Source organism: Lolium rigidum, chromosome 1, assembly GCF_022539505.1.
Source record: "Lolium rigidum isolate FL_2022 chromosome 1, APGP_CSIRO_Lrig_0.1, whole genome shotgun sequence".
In the NCBI taxonomy this organism is placed as follows: domain Eukaryota; kingdom Viridiplantae; phylum Streptophyta; class Magnoliopsida; order Poales; family Poaceae; genus Lolium; species Lolium rigidum.
Window position 1 is genome coordinate 148,645,713 of NC_061508.1, and position 7,723 is coordinate 148,653,435.

The following is a 7,723-nucleotide window of genomic DNA, read 5'->3' on the forward strand; positions in this document are numbered from 1 at the left end:
ACCCTAGGTGCGGCCTAGACCTGGCTCGCGCCTAGGGAAGGTCTGGGCCCACCAGGCACCCCACCGACCTAAATCCTCTGCCTATTTATACATCTTCTCGGGAAAACCCTGGATACTCGAGCCTCCACCCATGAAAAGTTCTATCACGGCCACCATCGCAGAACCCATCTCGGGGGGTTCTGAAGCTCTTCCCGGCACCGTCCGGAGGGGAAAATCACCGCCGAAGACATCTACATCGCCATGCCCGCCTCCGAAGTGATGCGTGAGTAGTTCATCCCTGGACTATGAGTCCATAGCAGTAGCTAGATGGTTGTCTTCTTCACTTTGTGCTTCATGTATCGATCTTGTGAGTTGCCCTACATGATCAAGATCTTCTTTATGTAATCCTATATGTTTGGTTTGCTGAGATCCGATGAATATTGTATACTATGTTGAGATTGATTATATATTCATGTCATATGTTATTTGTGATCTTGCATGCCCTCCGTTGCTAGTAAAAACTCTGGCCAAGTGGACACTTGTTACTCCAAGAGGGGGTAGTTATGCTCGATAGTAGGTTCATGCCTCTAGTTTTCTGGGAGAGTGACTTTATAACTTCTAAGATTGTAGATGTGTTGTTGCTAGTAGGGAGAAAACAACAATGTTTTATCCGAGGGTAATTCTATTTTTTTCTTTACACACATTGCTTAATGCGATAGTCTGTTGCTTGCAACTTAATACTGAAAGGGGTGCGGACGCTAACATGAAGGTGGATTATTATTCATAGATGCAGTTGTATTACGGTCTATGTATTATGTTGTAATGCCCATATCAAATCTCATAGTAATCATCTTGTCATGTATTGATCGATATTCTGTCAATTGCCCAACTGTAATTTGTTCACGCAACATGCTATATCTTTATGGAGAGACACCTCTAGTGAACTGTGGACCCTGGTCCTATTTCCGTTACTGATAAATTCAACTGCAATCCTGTTCTGTTTACTTTCTGCAAACGTCTCCTTCCATTCGATACGTCTAATCCTTTGTGTTCAGCAAACCGGTGAGATTGACAACCTTACTGCAAGTTGGGGTAAAATACTTTGGTTGTGTTGTGTGCAGGTTCCACGTTTTTGCTGACGCCGGTAGTGCGCCATGCCACTAGTCAGCCAACAACACCTTCAGAAGTAACGCCTTTCTCCTACTGGTCGATTAAACCTTGGTTTCGTACTGAGGGAAAACTTGCTGCTGTGCTCATCACACCTTCCTCTTGGGGTTTCCAAACCGCTTTCACAACAACGCTCAGCAAGATTGTATGGCGCCATCACCGGAGCATCATCAAGGTGCTTTTCAGCCATGAAACTGGTGAACACTTTTTTGCGCAATCATCTCAATGATGAAAGCTTGAGTGATGATGTTATTTGTTATGTGGAAAAATAAGAAATCAAGAAAGTCACCAATAATCAAGTGGTTAAGTATTTGATGGCTTTGAGGAATCGGATGCACAAAGAGTAAAAGGTAATGTGAAAATTTTAGCTACTCCAGTACTATAATTTCAATCATTCTAATATATCTTGTTTGAAAATTAAGTCCACTTTATATCTTGTAGCTTATTGCGTCTTGCATTTGATGATATACTTTGGTATTTGGAATTGCAAAACATATTATCCAAGTAATTTTTCTTTTATTTATAAATATCGTAGGCATTTGTATTTTTAAATACGAGTTTATTTTGTATTTGCACGTTATCTTCAAGTAGGCCATATTATCTATACTAGAAGCCCCTGCCCGTTCCCCCAACTTCGATCTCATCCACCCCCAATTTCAATCTCATCCACGCTTCAAGATCTAGCGACATGGCTGGCTTGTCCTCACCCGCAAGGTCGGCGAAGCTGGCGGCAGCGACTGGCCACAACTTGTCGTCTTGTTTCTCTGTGTCGATCCCTCCGACTGGTGTAAGCTTCTAAAACCCTAGCCTTAGATCGGTTAGGACTTGTAGGTACACGGGGATCTCTGAGAGCCTCCATTGTAGGTCATTCCTTCATCGTCGGTCGACGTGATAGGATCTCCGTCTCGCACTTCCACGGTTATCGTGGTTGGATCTGACTCTAGCACGGGGACGGTTGTGTTGCCTGCTTCTAAGCCAGGGTCCTACTTCTTCCCCAACCTCGGTGTTGCGTGTGGATCCTCTAACTGTAAGGAGGCTCCTTCTATTGTGGTTGTAGCTTATGGTGGTTCATTGATGTGCAAATGCTTACGGATGTTCATGTGGTAGTTTCTTTGGTGCCAATGTTCTTGTGGTACTTCATTGATGTGAAAATGCTTATGGATGTTCTTGTGGTACTTCATTGATGTGTAAATGCTTATGGATGTTCATGTGGTATTTCATTCATGTGCTAGTGCTTAGCTGTGTTCGTTTGGTACTTATCATGTAGGCGATCATACCACTGAGATTCCCTTATATTTCTACTCCATCTGTCAATGCTTATGAATCCATGTTTGCACACAAACATGCCATGGTTTGGAAACCAAAGATGTCCGAGTTTATGCTAAACCCTCACACTTATTGTGGGTCTCGGCGCGCTTCCCTTCTTGGAAACGGCCAGGACGCCCACGGTGGAGGCGGGGGTGCCCACGCATACTGACGGAGCTGTGAGAGGTGGTGGTTGAGGCTGCACGACCTGGCCGCAGTGGCCGACGGGAGCTTGGAGAGGTCCATCGCGTCGAGTCCGGCAGGCTGCGATGCCGAAGAGGCAGTGGGGAGGCAGATCGGCGATAGCGGCGACGCGAAAACCGGAAAGAAGGGGCGAAACTTCTGTCCCACCAAATTATGTGAAGTGCGGATCAGCTCGGTTTCATCGCGGAGACAATATATCTACCATTCGGGAGAAGGAACTTTTAGATCCCCATACTCTTCTTTACGGATACGGATCACGTCCTTTTACGGATCTAATTGGCGGTTATTTCTAGGATGTGGCTACACAGTGCTATAGCACCATATTGTCTTAGGCAGGTGACCCCCCGTCGGAACCCACTTTTTCCGGATTAGGGTGTGGTCCCGGTAACCTTTCCAAAAACGGAAAGTTTTCTTTCCTCTTTTGTTTTCTGCTCACATGGCACATTATTCCGCCGGAATTGTTGACTTGGCCCATCACAACAGGACGAGAAAAGGTGGGACCACAAAGTATACAGACAAAAGAAAAACTACATTTAAAGCCCAGATCGTGAATCGACCAATCCAAAACAAGGGCAGAGCCCAGTTCTTCCCCAACCTACCTCTCCCTCTCGTCTACCTGTTCTTCCTCCAGCCGCCAGGACAGAGCCCAGTTCTTCCCCAATCTCCATGGCTGCACACCTTGTTGCCTCAAGTTGATCAAAGAAAAGTACATCTGAAGAACAGATCTGTAGAACAACTCTCTGGAAAACAAACAAGCAAGAGGTAAACAGACTCTAACTTCACCCCTGCCCCTCTCCCTCCAATTCCCCAATGCTCTGCTATTACCAGCAAGAAAGTACATCTGGATCTCAATCTGTTCTTCAGATGTACTTTTCTTTGAACATCTTACATGAACTTTCATGGGAAAGCCCCAGATCATGCAGATTCAACAGAAAAACAGAGGGGAGATGCAGATTTCAAAAAATATACATGCAAAAGTAAAAGCTGATGCATATTAGGAGGCAAAAACAACACAAAAAAGGAATAGTTGTAGGAAACCATGCATATAAACACATGTCATCTGCATGATTCATAGTAGAGATAGCATATAGATCCAGAACAACATGTAGAATAGTTGGTGCCTAGAACTAGATGAGAAAGTTTCTGGAAAATGCAGGCTTTGTATGAGAAACTGCACTTTCAGTTGCATGATTGGGTGAACCAGATGTAGGAAATGAAGAGTTTCTGCTTGAGTACATGTAGTTTTCTTGCTGACAAAACACCAAAAGCATCATGAACAAACTTCTCTTGAATCCATTGGAACCATAACATCATGCAATACTGGTAGGAAACTACAGCAAGTTGTCCATCTTGAAATTCACTGTGTAGTTAAATGAAAAAAAAAAAGATAAGTGAATATACAAGCTGGACAGAAAACATGTGCAGTTAAAAAAATATACAGTAGACAGCATAATGGGGAAGTCAGTACTACATGCCTACTTTTGTGTTTTGTATGTTTAAATTTCAAGTTTCCATTTATACAGAAGCAGTAAAATGATAAAGTAGTCAGTAGTACAAGTTGATTTTTTGTTTTGTATGTATAAATTTCAAGTTTCTATGTAAAAAATGAACTGACAGTATGTGCTTGTATAAAAAATGCTTTGTTAGCAGTATGTGCTGTCCCATATAATTACATGCTTCAGGCCATTTTTCAAACAAAAAGTGATAGCAGTAGCACATGCATAACATGATCAACTAAGTGAAGAACAACACAGCTACTGTCATATGGCCTAAATGTCGAGTTTAAAAATACATTCCTGCAAGAAAATGCTAACATTTAGATTCCTACTGACAGGTTATGGATCCAGAGTATGCTCCTGGAGTACTAGATCTGAATGAGCCAATACCCGAAGATGTCAGTGTGTTTGACGATTTGCAAAAAGAACATACACCAGTGAACACCGCAAGAACCTCGAGCAATGCAGATGTAACAAGAAGTTCTGAACAAAGCAAGCATGCTAGTGGTAGCAACATTGGTGCAAGTTCTGGACAGAGCAAGCATGCTAGTGGTAGCAACATTGGTGCATCCGCTGACACAGACCCTATGACAGGTGAAACACTTTCTATTGATGATTCGGGAGGTGACGATGATGATGATGAAGTCCAATCAACTCCAGTAAGCCAAACTGAAGTGCAAACACCATATCCTGGCATGATTTTCGATTCATGGGATGAAGCGAAGATGCATTACAACAGATATGCTAAGAAACTTGGTAGTACATCCAAGAACTCGACAGTTGATGGTCAGAAGGACAAACAGATGTTCGTTTGCAACAAGAATGGCAAGAATGAAGACATTAACATGCAAGAAGCGGCACCGGTTAGGCAGCGGAACAAAAGCATCACTAAGAAAACTGAATGCAGGGCTAGGCTAAGGATCAAAAGGAAAGGTAAAAAGTGGCATGTAACATATTTCATTGAAGAGCACAATCACAGTATGATAAAGAAGTTCTCTTTGAAGAAATATTTAAGGTCTCATAAAGGAATTCCCAAGGAAGAAAGGGACTTTTCAAGCTCTTGCATAAGGTGAATCTCTCTGCTGGAAGGGTAATGAGGATCATGGGAGAAGTCTATGGTGGTCTGGCCAATGTACCCTATGATATCAAGTCTGTTAGCAATTTCATGGCTACCATTAATGAAGATCAAACAATCAAGGACATGTCAAAGCTGCTTTCTCACTTTGCAAGGATAAAAAAGGAAGACCCAGATTTCTACTTCAACTTGCATACAGATCATGCTGATAAGGTTGACCGCATATTTTGGGTTGATGGGCCAGCAATAGCTGCATACAAGAACTACAACGACTGTCTCTCATTTGACACCACGTACATGACAAACATGTACAATATGCCGTTTGCGCCATTCATTGGGATCAATAGGTATTGTCAGAGCATCCAGCTAGGTTGTGGTTTCCTAAAAAATGAAAATGTGGAGAGTTTTGTGTGGCTCTTTCAAGAGTTTCTTGAAGCAATGGGCGGCCTCCAGCCCCAAAACTTCATTACTGACCAAGATGCAGCGATGAGATCTGCAATTCTCGCTGAATTTCCAAACTGTTGCCACAGAAACTGTAGGTGGCACATTATGCAGAATGCGCAGGCAGTTTTGGGAAATTTCTTGTCAAAACATGAAGAGCTAAGGCAAGAGTTGAATGCAATTATTGACTACAGCATGTCGATTGATGAATTCGAAACAAGGTGGGCAGATATGCTTCGCAAACACAATGTAGCGGACAACACACATCTTGCTGATTTGTATCACTTGAGAGCAACTTTTGTCCCAGCTTACTTCAAGGATCGCTTCTTCCCGTTCCTACAAACTACCGCCCGGAGTGAGGGGTTTAATGCTGTTCTGAAAACATACAGTAACCCTCACTACAGTCTGCATCACTTCTTTGAACAATACTTGAAGTTGCAAGAGAAAATTAATGTAGTGGAGGATTCAGTCGAGTTTTTGGATGAAGATAAGACTTTTAGGGTGTGGGGTGACTACCCTATTGAAGAGCAAGCGCTGAAGGTTTATACGCGACCCATATACTTGCGTCTCAGGGCTGAGCTTCGTAAAGTGACATCCTACAATGTGCAACTTATTGGTGGCCAAAGTTACGATGTCCTCCCAATTAAAACCTACGTCTATGGCTATGGTAGTAGGAGCTACCAAGTTGAGGCTAATGTCGAAACTGAAACTTACAGCTGTGAGTGCTGCAAGTTCAGTAGGGATGGATTGCTTTGCTGCCATATATTCAGAGTAATGGTGCAATTGGGTTGTATTAACAAAATTCCAGAGAAATACATACTAGACAGGTGGAGAGTACAGGAGGAAACCATTGTGGAGGAAAAAATGGACTTGCCTAAGCAGCCGGTAGGCGAGGAAGATGAATAACAAAGAAAGGCAGCAGTTGCGTTACGGCACTCTATGCAATGACTACACCAGAGTAGCAAGAATAGCATCAACATCAGAAAAAGGGAAAGCCATTGCAGATAAATACATGCTAGCTTTGGAGAAAGAGTTGTTGGAAATGAAAGCTTCTGAATCTGCAAAGAGGAAGAAGAAAAAATAGGCTGCTCCATCTTTTGATGAGGAACCAGATGTAGAAAATGTAGGTGACGATGGGCAAGGGAATTCTTCAAAGTTTGACCATGTTGAAGTTCCGGTTTATATTGCTAAACAAGGTCGTCCAGCTGAAAAGAGGAAGAAATCTGGACTGCACCTGAAGGCTACAAAGGTTGTGAAATGCAGTGTATGTGGGTCAATCCAACACACTGCGGCTACATGCAAAGATAAGATAACGCCAGGACCAGAATCAAAGGAAATCGATTTCTTCCGTGACATGGTCTAGCTTATTGAAAAATGCAAAGTTGTTTCGTTTATGATTTAAGTTGTAATGAATTTAGCTTTGTGTTGACGTCAAACTTGTTGTATTCTTACTGTGGTGGTAGGTGGCATGATAATTTTACATGCATGTACTTCATGATGTAATAAGAGAATGCAAAGTGTTGAACTGCTGTCCATGTGCTTACTGTTAGATGAATGTTTTATGAATTTACCAGACAGCAGTACATCTATGATTTTCACTCGAAGAAACAAAAACAATAGTAAAAAGGGGCACTAAAGGAAAAAAAATAGCAAATGCACTTTGTAAAGCACATTCAGGATTGTCTTAGGGATGTATAAAAACACATGCAATCAACAAAATTGTATCAGAAAAATACAAGCAAACATATGTATATATATATATATAACAGAGTGTAGAAAAGCAGACAGAAAAATACACTTATCAACAGCTGTCATACAAAAAAACAGACAAACAGAATACTCATTCTAGTCTTCAGACATTATTACCTGGCTCCCTATCATCAAGAAGAAGATCAACACTTCCTTACTGGGAAGAGAAGTTCCTCCCAGTCAATCCTGTTCTCGACATAATCCATCCATTTCTTCGGGAATATCTTCCTAAGCGCAGGCATGTCTGATGGGTTAATTGCTGCCATCCTTCTCCCATTCCAACACTCAATGAACTTGAGCATGAAGA